We start from the raw sequence: 14,130 nt of genomic DNA on the forward strand, positions 1-14,130 counted from the left end.
ATTAGATTTTGTTTCTTATTTTCTCTTTTCATTATGAATTCTCACTTTGGCTATGAGTTTGGTTCTAACTATGTTGTAGGAAATGGAAGTTTCAATGAAGATGTGTATCAAGGATGGGACAATCAAAGGTGGGAGGAGCCATATGCATATGATCAATCTTCATGGCAACAACCTCCACCAATACACTACGAACAAGAGCCATTCTATGATGCATACCAATCAAACGGCTATGGTGAATCCCCTTGTGACTTTCAAGAACCACCACCATATGCCTATGAGCCATACCCTCAACATAACCCTTAACCATACTCACAAGCCCCTTTTCACCAACCACCTTCATATGACCCTAATCCATATCTACCATACCAACCACCTTTTGAGCCATATGAGCCACATATTGAACCACCATCATCTCAACCTCAATATTTCTAAGAACCACCTCCTCCATACTATTACCAAGATGAACCATCATATCCTTATTATGATGAACCACCTTCTTACTATGAGTCCTTCTTCCAAAATGATGAACCCTTCCATCCACCCCAACCTCCAATGGATGACATCCTTAATGTTCTTGTTCAAGGACAAGAGGAGATGAAAAGGGAGGTACTAGAATTTACAGCCGTCTTGGCCGAGGTAGTAAACCGATTAGCCTCCCAATGCTTGGACACTCAAGGAACTTCCATGGCAACATGTGGGGAATCAAATAAAGAGCATAGCATGAAGGAGAGATTGGAAACTCCATTGGGAAATGAGGGAAGTTTCTTGGTGTTAGAACAATTGGAGGAAGCTATAATTGTTGAAGAAAAGGAAGAAGTGGTTGGAGACTTAGGAGATGCAGAACCTCCATAGGAACAAAGAGTTGAAGAAAACCCCTCCAAGAAGATTGAATTTGATGTCAAGGAGGACTGTGCACAACCTCCAAGGCATATCCCATATGAAGAATTGGATGGGATAGAGCAAGAATTGAGCTCCCATGGCAATGAAGATCAAGCATCAAATGTTAGTGGTGAAGAATCCTTTGAACTTGAAAACCCTTCTCCCAGTGTATTTGAAAGTGTTGTGGAGGTAGACTTCTCTCATCCTCCCAATTTTGATTTGAGTAAAGGAGAAGAGTTGGGTGAAATGGATGAACAAAGAATTGAAATTGAGGAGTCTTGTGAAGAGATAGAAGTCCTTAGAAAAAGAAGGACGGGAGTTGGATACGCTTTGTTAAGACCCTTGGAAGCTTCTTTACCTAGGTTGCCATCTACTCCTACATTTGAGTGGGTAAAATTCATTTCTATTAGCTTTATTATCCCACTTGAATATGGCTTGCTTGAAATGGATGGTCAACTTAGAGCACTTTACGGGATGAAGCATAAAAGAAAGATGTTTCATGGTTGGCGTTGTAAATCAAGGCTCATTTTGGTTGATACTTCAAGGATTAGATGCAAGGGTGGGGCTAGTGCCCAACTAGATGGGTCTAGGTGGATTGTTAGGCACTCCATCGAGAATTCATCTTGCTTGCCACCCGGTTGGAATAATGATAATCAACTTGAAGATGGGTGTAGAAATAAGATATGGGATCCGGGAATACATGAGAATCAATCTAGGGAGCCCTTAACTTGTGCGAAACTCCATCAAAGCTTGGATGTATCACTTTTGAAGAATGGAGCTTATTGGAAGTCCAAGCATTAGTGGGTGTTCAAGGATGGTTTCAAGCACAAGCCACCTTGAGAGGAGCTCCCCATAAGTCCAACTTAAGGACAATAAACAAAAGTGCTAGGTGGGAGACACCCCACCATGGCAAACGCTTTCCATTCTCTTGTATATATACTTAATAAGTGATTTGAGTTGCCATTATAGGTAGTTTTCTTCTTTTCTATACTCTTATATATTTTGTTTTAATTGATAGGTTGTTGTAGTGTGTTTTGATTAGTTTAGATTATTGTTAAAGTATGTTACTTGAAGTGCAAGTTTTGTTTGTTTTGTTTTTGAAAATTTTTTAGAAACGTAAAGATTTTTGTTAAATTTGAATTTTAGTTGCTTTAGAATATTTATAGGTTAAGAGAGTGTTAAATTATGTTTTTATGCTTCTAAAAATTTTTTTTTTCAATCCACGCTTAAGCATGCATGACGCTTACACGTGGATTGCACTTCCGCAACTCCTGGTTCAAAAACCCGAGAGTTGTGCTGGAATTGTGCTGGGAGCACAATCTCAATCCACACATAAGCATGCGTGACGCTTACGCATGGATTGTCCCTGCTACATCCACGCGTAAGCATGGGTCACGCTTACGCGTGGATTGTCGCTACTGCATCCACGCATAAGCATGGGTGACACTTATGCGTAGATTCGCGCCCTCTTTTTCTCCTTTCTTCTTCCTTCCTTCTTCTTTCTCTCTACCTTTCTTCTTCTCTCTTCTTCTTTTCTTACTTTCTCCTCTTCCCTCTCTTCAAAAATAAAAATAAAAAATAAAATAAATAAATAAATAAATAAAAAATCAATAAAAAATATTTATTTTTCTCATCTTTCATTTTTATTTGTTTATTGCATTTGCACACTTTTATTCTTTGCATTTTAATTTTGTTTTTATAGCTTGCTCTTATTTTCTTTTCTAAGTTCTTGTTTTAACATTGGTGGTAGATTACTCTTACTCAATTGTTGAGAACTCCTTAGATTATTTTGGTGCTTCGTGACTTGTTTAGCATTAATTATTATAATTATTCCACACACAAGATTAGTACTTTAGTCCTTCCTAACTCATTATTCTTTCTTTTTGTACCTCATTATCATTGAGTTAGGATAGGACCAGTCGCTCTCATGCTTATCACTGGTCTTGTCTGTGTCAACTCTTTCTTGTTTGAACTTGATGCTTCTGAATGCTTTTCATGCTTTAACTTTACTCTTGCATCAAGTATTAGTTGATATACCATTTGCCTATATTGCTCTCTCACTTACATGCGTAGCTAACATGTAGTGAGAACCTTACTCTTATTTGGTATTAGCCCCCGCCTATGTTCTATTGCTCTGATATCTTTATTGTAGGCTTAATTTTCATTCTTTTTCTTTCCTTTTAGGTTGGCCACCAGAAAAAGGAAAAAGAAAAAGTTTCTAAATGGGGCAACAAACAAGTCACCCGCACAATCCTTTGAGGAAGCTCCTTAGTTGTAGCAACCCATCCACCTTGCTCTACTTTGCATGCACCGAGGATGGTGCAATCTTCAAGTGTGGGGAGGTCGTCCGACCGATCTCCATGGGTAACAATTTCCTTTTTCAATGCCAATGTTAGCTAGTTGTTGCATTGCATGATAGGTTGCGTGTTAGTTAGAATTTGTACATATTTTTACCACTTCTTTCTTATTAGGACTACTTGGTTAGGGTGATGATTTCTTTTCCAAGAAACTGTTTTAGGGCACTGACGTGGCGGAAGTTGGCGAGTTAAGAAATTGTTATAAGAGATACGTTGCAAGTACAGTTCTTAACCAACCGAATATTCGTTTATCAATTTAAAAGGGTTGTCACCAAATTAAAATTAAAATACTGGGAGTATGAATCCCAGGTCGTCTCCCAACGAGTTGCAGAAAGGTGTGCTATTTTATTAATCAGATGTTTTCAAAAATGGTTTGAGTTGATAAACAGGAAATTAAATTAGAGAATTGATGTAATTTTAAATAAAAACCTTGACTGGGAGTAGATTAGTTGGAAGCCCTATTCTTGTTGAAGTACTCTGAAGATTAATTGATAATTGAAGGTTGTTCTGCTTAGTTATCCCTTACTAGGTAAGGGAAAGTCAAGCAAGTTGGAAAGCTATTTCTATTCACAAGTTCCAATCCACTCACTTGGAAAGGATTAGTGTCAGTGACTAGAGGACAATCCAACAATAAACCCAATTACAATTTTTCTCTTGAGCATTCCAACTCAAGGTCTTCCTTTCAATCAACTCCCAATCAAGTTATGGAACTACTCGCTCATTGTGAATGTAAATTTCTTAACATAAGAAAGGGAAATAAAGAAAGACATAATAAATAATAATTAAAAAGATCAATTTAAAAATAAAATTAGTTCTTGTATTAATAAATTCTAAAAATAATCCAATAGTAATTCTGAATAAAGTAAGGACATGGAAGAGTAAAAGATAAATAAGGAAACAAACTAGAATGACGAAGTCTTTACGGAGGTAATAACTCTTCTCAATATCCCAATCCAAAAAGCAATAAAATCCAAATCCTAAGAACGATGAATGTGTAGAGAGAAAACCTAGAGGAGAGGAAAAATCAGATCTAAAAACTAAAACTATGCGGAATGAATGTTGTTCCTGGTTTTTGCATGTTCTCTAGCTCTAGTTTGTTTTTCTGGGCCGAAAACTGGGTCAAAATAGGGCCCAAAATCGCCCCCAGCAAATTCTGCAGATCGCGCATGTCACGCGATCGCGTCATCCAGGCGTTCGCGTCATCCAGCATTTTGCCTTGCCACGCGTGCGCGTCGTCCACGCCTTCGCGTCACTTGTGCAGTTTCTAATCCGCGCGGTCGCGTAAGCCATGTGTCCGCGTCACTGCAATTTCCTCTATGTCGCGCAGTCACGTGAGCCATGAGTCCGCGTCATTTCTCGCTGGTCATCTCCTTAATTTCTTGTATTCCTTCCATTTTTGCAGGCTTCCTTTCTAATCTCCAAGTCATTCATGCCCTATAAAACCTGAAACACTCAACACACAGATCACGGCATCGAATGGAATAAAGGAGGATTAAGATACAAAATTAAAAGTCTCTAGGAAGCAAGTTTTCAACCATGAAGTTTTTAGGAAGGAATTATAAATGCATGCTTATTTAATGAATAAGTGGGTAAAGATTTGATAAAACCACACAATTAAACACAATGTAAACCATAAAATAATGGTTTATCAACCTCCCCACACTTAGATATTAGCATGTCCTCATGCTTAGTTGAAGGAGATAAAATAAATAAGAAGGAACATGTAAAACTCATGCAATGCAATGCAACCTATATATATGAATGCAACTATATGATTCTTGTCTACCTGGTTAAAAGTAAATAAGCTCTTCAAGACAATCACAAATCAAATTCCACTAATTCAATTCTTATACAATAAGAACAGATAAAAATGCAAGAAGGTAGCTCATGAAAGCAGGGAACATAGAATTTAAGCATTGAACCATCACTGATGATGTATGTATGCTCTAATCTCTCTAGTGTATAGGGTAATCACTTTATCCTTTTCTAATCATGCTTTCTAATTTTTATTCTTCACGTAACCAATCAACAACATTTAATATACCAATGCAAACATCATGAGGTCTTTTCAAGGTTGTAATGGGGCTAAGGTAAGGGTAAGGATACATATATGGTTAAGTAAGCTTATAAATTGAATCTTTAATTAACCCAAGCTTTCCCTAACACACATATATAAATTCTATATAACTTAAATTTTATACCTAGCTACCCAAAATTTCTCTTTCACATTCCTTACTCATGTATCAACTTTTATTTTAATTTTATCATAGATGCATTGATCTTTGAATTCTTAACTTAACATTGGGGTAATTTTGTCTCCTTATTTAATTATTGAATATATATATATATATATATATATATATATATATATATATAATATTTTTTTAACTATTTAAACATAAATATAAAAATAAACATAGCTCATCAATGCACATAGATTTTTAATTCTTGTAGTTTCACATAAGTAGGTACCCAAATTTCCATTATATCATGATGACACATTCCCTTATTATCTTTTGTTCCCACAATTTTTCCATACTTAATTAACACACAATTCTATCTCAAGTTACCCAAAGATTCAATTGGGATATAAAATTGTTTTTCCGCTTAAGGCTAGTAATGTGGTAAAATAAAGAACAAATGGGATTTAAAGGCTCAAAGTGGCTAACAAAGGTAATTGAAAGGGTAGGCTTATTTGGGATAAGTGAGCTAAACAAATAATGGCTCAATCATATGCAAGCATATAAATATATTAAACATTGGACATATAGGATGAAACAAAATATAAATTACAATCATAGAGAAGTAAACATACAAGAACAAAATAATTATGGTTAAATAATGTAACCATGTATAAAGGCTCGATTCTCACAGGTTGTGTGTTCTTTAGCTCAAAAATCATGTTCCAAATATAACTTCAAGCAAATTTAAGATAAAAGTTTAGATTAAAATTAGTGAAATTTTGTTCTAAAAATAGGGTCTTAGAAGAAACTTATTGTCTTTTCAATCAAGTAGAACATGCATGCAACTAATCTATTACTATGCAATCTATCCTATTCTACAAAAGAAAAACTAACTAAATATCCTATTTTATTGGTGTTAGGGAAGAGAAATTACCTCCGGAAGTCAAGTACTGACCGACCTCCCCACACTTAAGGCTTTGCACCGTCCTCGGTGCCATCTGTCAGGAACAGGGGTGGGCTGGTAGCAGTATCTCCACAGTCGGGACCATCATGGCTCCCTGTGCTGGTAAAGAAAGTGGAGTTTGGGGTGTCTGAGTCTCTGTATTTTTCTTTAAGTAGCTCCTTGAGGTATGTGAATCAACGCTGGTTACGGCGCTCTCTTAGCTTTGCTTTGTGTTCCAGCCGATCCAACCTTTCAAGTATCTGATGGAGCATTTGAGTTGTTGTGGGTGCTTGTGGTGTTGAAGGAGGAATCTCTTCAGCTGGTTCAGTAGGCTGGCTTGTAGTGGCTGCTGGAGGTCTGATGTATTTCCCGTTAGGGACATACTGATCTTCTCGTGGAAGCATGACTTTGGTGTCCCCAACTCTGTAGGAGACTCCGGCTGCTGAGACGAGATCTGAAACTAAGGCGGGAAAAGGTAAGTTGTCCGTAATTTGTACGTGTCCCATAGCACTCCGGATGTGTCTTTGTAGGTTCAGAGGCTGGTCTGTAAGGATGCACCATAGTAGAACGGCCATGTCTGCAGTGAAGGAGGACTCGTGGGTACTCGGAAATACGTAATGGGACATAATCTGTGCCCATACGCGAGCCTTCAAGGTAAGTGCAGAAGTCAAGATTCCCTTAGGACGGGAACGATGGTAACCGTAGATCCATCTGCTGCCAGGTAGTGCGATAACTCTGAGAATAGTATCCCAGTCAAATTGGTACATCTAGCGCTTGAGTGCGGCTTCTTGAAATGCCTCCAGTCCTTCTGAAGTAGGGGGAAGATCTAAAGCTCGTTGAATGGCCTCTTCTGTAATGGGGATTTGCTTCTGACGGACATAGACAGACTGCAGGGTTGGCAGGTGGAAGTTGGAGTAGAACTCGACTACCCAGGAAAGATTAACCTGCCGTGGCAGTCTCTAGAGGAAACCTCATTGTCTTCGTGCAATTTGTGGCTCAACAAATTCAGTAATATGGTTTGGGAGGATAAGAAGGTGTTCGTCGTTGTAACTCCTTTCTACCAGGATGGGGAACATCTGCTCACAGTAGCGATTAGTAAATTGCGCAGTGTCCTTTGCTGGGAAGGCTTTCTCTTTATCATCAACCTTTATAATCCTCTTAAATTCTTTTTGTTGAGGGTTTAACTGCAGTGGAGAATGGCTCTGCTGTTGATTTGGGAGCAGTTTTCTCCTTGCCTTTCTTGGTGGCCATCCTAAAAGGGAGAAAAGAGAAAGTATGTCAAAATGTTAAGGGATAGAGCACAGAAGAGAATGGGAAAGGTGGTAAGTAATGCACATTAAAAGATAAATGATGTTAACACATGGTCATGACTACATGTGAAAAGTTATCAACGGAAAATAGCCGGTGCATATGAGGACAATTGAATGCAAGGTGTTTATTGGCATACAGGCAAAGGCATGAGTAGCATAGATCAAGCATTCAATGTCCATGTTAAATTACCACAGAGTTCAAACGAACAACCTGTTTGTAATAACAATTATATTAAATTAATAAAATATAAAAAAGGATTTTGTGAAAAGCAGGCATTTAGAGTAGTAGAATAAAAAAAATCCAAAAATAGTGCACAATGCCATACGGGCGTTTTCACAAACACATAGCATGCATGGTAAGTAAGCTGTTGAAAATAATAAATGAAACATGCAAGCAATCCTTTAAAAATTAACATATAATTGCCAAACAAGTTCTTAACAATCCACAAGCAAACCATAAGGAATAATAATGACTCTACTAAATAACTAACACCAAGAAAAAGAAAGAAAAAGAAAAATATGGATAATGCAAGTAAAAAGAAAAAAGAAAAGAAGAAGAAAACATAAATGAAGAAGAAGAATAGAAAAGTAAAGAGGGGAGAAGAAAAGAAAAACCTTGATAATGGTGGTGAGAGAGAGAAAGTAGAAAGTGAGAAAGAAAGAAGAAGGAAGAAAGAAGAAAGGGGAAGAAAATAATGAGGAGGGAAAAGAGAAAAAATAGGATTTGGGGAAAAGAAAGATAAGATATTTGGCAAATTAGGATAAGCTGTGCGGCGCAAGCGACGCGGACGCGTGGGGTACGCGGTCGTGCGGTAGGCGCTTAGATGGATCGACGCGGTCGCGTCGGTCACGCGGAGGCGTGACACGTTTTGTGCTACTGGCGCGAGGGTAGCCTCGCGCTCGCACAACTCTCTGTTCAAAATGCATTATTGCCAAAATCCAGGGTGACGCGGTCACGTAATCGACGCGATCGCGTGAGTGGCCATTATAAGGATGTGACGCAGACGCGTGAGCCATGCGTCCGCGTGGTAAGGTTTGTGCGTTCAGCACCAATCCAGCACCACTCCAGCACAACTTTCGGTCGTGCACCCTTTTTTACGTCGATTTTCAGGTCACGCATCCGCGTGGGTGACGCGGACGCGTGTGGTGATTTGTGCCAAAGGCACGCCTCCAGCCACACTCTCGCGTGACTCTCTGTTCATTTTCTTATTCGTTCTGAACCACCTGCGACGCGGACGCGTCGGCGACGCTGTCGCGTCGCGTGCTCTTCCTCTCCTTTTTTTTATATAAAATTAAATATGCAAATGCATATGCAAACTAAATGTGCTAATAATGAGAAGAGTTATTGAAAAAGAAAACTAAGAATAAAGAGAGGAACGATCATACCATGGTGGGTTGTCTCCCACCTAGCACTTTGCTTTAACGTCCTTAAGTTGGACGCTCCAGTAGCTCAGTCTTCTGCTGTGAGTGGATCCTCCAAGTGGAAGATGTCTAACTCCTTGTTTTTCGTCACCTTCTCACCATGATATAGCTTCAAACGATGGCCATTAATTTTGATGAGTTCAGAGCTTGAAGGATGACTTAGGTGAAATACTCCGTACGGCTCAGCCTTCTCTACTCTATATGGACCTTCCCATCTTGATCTCAACTTGCCTGGCATGAGCCTCAGTCTAGATTTGTAAAGGAGGATTAAATCTCCAGGTTGGAACTCTTTCCTCTTGATGTGCTGATCATGTACAACTTTCATCTTTTCCTTGTACAGCCTTGAGTTCTCATAAGCTTCCAGGCGAAGGCTTTCCAATTCTTGCAGTTGCAACTTCCTTTCAGCTCCAGCTTTCTCAAATCCCATGTTGCACTCCTTTACTGCCCAAAAGGCTTTGTGCTCTACTTCAACTGGGAGATGACAGGCTTTTCCATAAACTAAGCGAAAGGGACTCATCCTAATAGGTGTCTTGTATGCTGTTCTGTGTGCCCAAAGTGCATCTTGTAGCCTGGTGCTCCAGTCTCTTCTATGAGGTTTGACTATCTTCTGCAATATACGCTTTATCTCTCTATTTGACACCTCGGCTTGCCCATTAGTCTGAGGGTGGTAGGCTATTGTTACTTTATGAATTATCCCATGCTTCTTCAGTAATCCGGTTAGTCTCCTGTTACAAAAATGGGTGCCTTGATCGCTCACGATTGCTCGTGGTGATCCAAAACGATAGATAATGTGGTTTCTAATAAAGGAAACAACAGTGTTAACATCATCAGTGCGGGTAGAAATTGCTTCCACCCATTTAGAAACGTAATCTACAGCTAACAATATATATAAATAACCATTAGAATTTGGAAAAGGACACATGAAGTCAATGCCCCACACATAAAAAATCTCACAGAAAAGCATAATTTGTTGAGGTATCTCATTCCTCTTGGATATATTACCAAATTTTTGGCATGGGAAACAGGATTTACAAAATTCAGCAGCATCTTTAAAAAGAGTAGGCCACCAGAATCCACAGTCTAAGATTTTTCTAGCTGTTCTTTGAGGGCCAAAATGTCCTCCACTCTCAGATGAGTGACAGACCTCTAAAATGGACTGGAATTCTGATTGATGCACACACCTTCTAATTACCTGGTTAGCGCCACATCTCCATAAATATGAGTCATCCCATATATAATACTTAGACTCGCTTTTCAGCTTGTCTCTTTGATGCTTAGTAAAGTTTGGAGGAAAAGTGCGGCTAACTAGATAATTAGCTACAGGTGCATACCAAGGGACTACCTCAGATACTGCTTGCAGGTTATCAAATGGAAAATTATCAGCTATAGGAGTGGAGTCATCTTTAATGTGCTCAAGGTGACTCAAGTGGTCTGCCACTAAATTCTGGTTACCACTCCTATCCTTTATTTCTAAATTAAATTCTTGTAGTAGCAGTATCCAACGTATAAGCCTTGGTTTGGACTCCTTTTTAGCTAATAAATACTTTAGAGCTGCGTGGTCTGAATACACTACTACTTTAGTACCAAGTAAATAGGCTCGGAATTTATCCAGAGCAAAAACAATAGCAAGAAGTTCTTTCTCAGTAGTAGTGTAGTTAGATTGAGCAGTGTCTAAAGTTTTAGATACATAAGCAATTACAAAGGGGTCTTTACCTTCACGCTGAGCCAGCGCTGCTCCTACTGCATGGTTGGAAGCATCGTACATGATTTCAAATGGCTGGCTCCAGTATAGTCCTCTCACAATTGGAGCTTGAGTCAGGGCAGTCTTCAGCTTATCAAACGCTTGTTTGCAATCCTCACTGAACTCGAACTCAATATCTTTCTGCAGTAATCTGGATAAGGGAAGTGCTACCTTACTAAAGTCCTTAATGAATCTCCAGTAAAAACCTGCATGGCCAAGGAACGAACGGACTTCCCTCACAGAAGAGGGGTAAGGCAAACTAGAAATAACATCCACCTTTGCTGGATCTACAGAAATGCCAGTATTAGACACAACATGTCCTAGTACAATCCCTTGTTTAACCATAAAGTGACATTTTTCAAAATTTAATACAAGGTTTGTACTGACACATCTATCTAATACTCTAGATAAACTATCTAAGAAAAGGATAAAAGAATCACCATAAACGCTAAAATCATCCATAAAAATCTCTATACAGTCCTCAATAAGGTCAGAGAAAAGACTCATCATGCACCTTTGGAAAGTAGCTGGTGCATTGCACAAGCCAAAGGGCATTCTCTTATAAGCATAAGTCCCAAAAGGACATAGAAAAGTAGTCTTTTCCTGTGTAACCATCTAAAAAGCAATAATGTGATTTACCTGACAGGCGATCCAGCATTTGATCAATGAATGGAAGAGGATAGTGATCCTTACGAGTGGCTTGGTTTAGGCGCCTGTAATCAATGCAGACCCTCCAGGCGTTTTGTACTCTGGTTGCTATGAGCTCTCCATGCTCATTCTTCACTGTAGTGACTCCAGACTTCTTGGGCACCACTTGTACTGGGCTTACCCATTCGCTGTCTGAGATGGGATAGATGATATCCGCCTCAAGTAGTCTGGTCACTTCCTTTTTGACAACCTCCAAGATAGTGGGATTCAGTCTTCTCTGGGGTTGACGAACAGGTCTTGCTCCCTCTTCTAAAAATATTATGTGCTCACAAACTTGAGGGTTGATGCCTACTATGTCTGCCAAACTCCACTCAATTGCCTTCTTGTGCCTCCTCAGCACACTAAGTAACTGCTCTTATTGTTGAGAAGTGAGTTCCCTTGCAATGATAACTGGAAACTTCTGTTTGTCCTCAAGGTAAGCATATTTGAGGTGTGGAGGGAGGGGTTTTAATTCTAGCTTCTGCTCATGGCCAGGCTCTGGATTGTCTGGAGTTGGTGACAATGGTAAAGTACTTTCATTGTCCTCAGAAATTGTCCCCACACTCGGACCTTGTCCTATGTACTTTTCTTCGAACTCCTCCTGGTGAACTTCAGCCACGGTTTCATCTATGATGTCACACTGGAGGATAGAATGATCTTCTGGAGGGTGCTTCATAACTCCATTCAGATTGAAGCTTACTACTCGGCCGTCTATTTCAAAAGAGTATGTTCCTAAAAAAGCATCCAATTTGAACTTCGAGGTCTTCAGGAGTGGTCTTCCAAGTAGGATTGATGATGGCTTCTCTGAGTCATTTTGGGGCATCTCTAGGATATAAAAATTAATGGGGAATGTGAGCCCCTTAATGCCCACTAGTACATCTTCAGCAACTCCAACCACTGTAATAATGGTTTTATCTGCTAACACAAAACGAGCTGCCGACCTTTTTAAGGGAAGGAGCCTCAAAATATCATATATAGACAAAGGCATTATACTAACACATGCTCCTAAATCACACATACAGTCAGAAAATACCACACCACCAATAGTACAATTAACCATACATGGACCTGGGTCATTACACTTTTCAGGTAAACCTCCCATTAAAGAAGATATAGAACTACCTAAAGGAATAGTTTCTAATTCATTAATTTTGTCTTTATGTATGCATAAATCTTTTAGAAACTTTGCGTATTTAGGTACCTGTTGAATAACATCAAAAAGGGGAACAGTTACCTCAACCTTTTTGAATATTTCTACCATTTTGGGATCAGGTTCCAACTGCTTCCTTGGCTTCCTTGCAAGTTGTGGAAATGGAATAGGGATGGCGTTTTCTACAGTGTCTGCGCCTTTTGGTGCTTCTTCCTGTGATTGAGCTACTTCTTCTTCAGCCATGTCCTGTATATCCTCTTCTTCCTCAACATCTTCTATTTCCACTACCTCTTTAGCTGAGGTGTGTTCTGGTGGGTTTGGCTCCTCCTGATTTCTCTCTGGAAATGTGGTTCCAGACCTTAGGGTAATGGCATTGATGCTGCCCTTTGGATTGGGTAATGGTTGAGAGGGAATTCCAGTGGAGCTTGCCTGTTGAGTGTTTGAAGTATTGGGTGGTGCCAGCTGAGAGATGAGAGCTTGTATAGCGGATGCTAGGCCATTAAGTGAACTCTCCATGTTCCTTTGTCCTTGTGCAATGGATTGAAGAGCATCGTTACTCGGAGAGGAATTAGATTGAGTGATCTGCGGACCTTGTTGTTGGTTGTGTTGTGATCCTTGGGACTGCCTCAGGTGAGGTGCTCTGTAAGGCTGGTTCTGGTTCTGCTGCCTGTTGTTGTTATTATTCCACCTCTGATAGCCTTGATTGTCTCTGCCTCCTCTATTATTATTGTCCCTCCAATTCTGGTTAGAATTGTCTCTCCAATTCTGGTTAGAGTTGTCCTGCCATCCATGGCTGTAACTGCCACCATGATTGTACCCTTGGTTGGGGCGGTCATAGAAGTTATGAGTGGCTGCCACAGTGTTGTCTTCCTGCTGGAGTTGCGGACATTTATCAGTATAATGGCTGTAATCGGCACAGATCCCACACACACTCTGTGGGACTAACTGTTGGCTTTGCTGTGCTTGTTGTTGACTCAACTGCATCTGCTTCAGTAGGTTGGTCATTTCACATATACTCTGAGCCAGAGCGGTAGTTTCTTTGCTAGAAGATACCTCTGGAACAGCCTTTGAGCGGCTTTGTTTCTGCATGTGATTCCTTGTAGACTCAGCCAAGTCGCTGATCAATTGCCATGCCTCATCATTGGTCTTGTACTTTTTCATAGACCTATTGCTAGCACTTTCCAATGTGGTCTTATCTTGGGGCCTCATGCCCTGTGTGACGTAGCCGAGCAACACTATCTTGTCAATCATATGGTGGGGGCATGCTTCCAGAAGATTGTTGAAGCGCTCCCAATATTCATAGAGAGTCTCGGATTCGTCCTGGACAATCATGGAAATGTCTTTCCTCAGTTTATCAGTAACTTTAGCTGGAAAGAATTTTTCCAAAAATTCTCTTCTGAGCGTATCCCAGTCAGAAATAGTTGCTGCGGGTTGAGTGTAGTACCACTCTCTCGCTTT

This window comes from Arachis ipaensis, chromosome B1 (assembly GCF_059453495.1).
Source record: "Arachis ipaensis isolate K30076 ecotype BB chromosome B1, ASM5945349v1, whole genome shotgun sequence".
Lineage (NCBI taxonomy): Eukaryota > Viridiplantae > Streptophyta > Magnoliopsida > Fabales > Fabaceae > Arachis > Arachis ipaensis.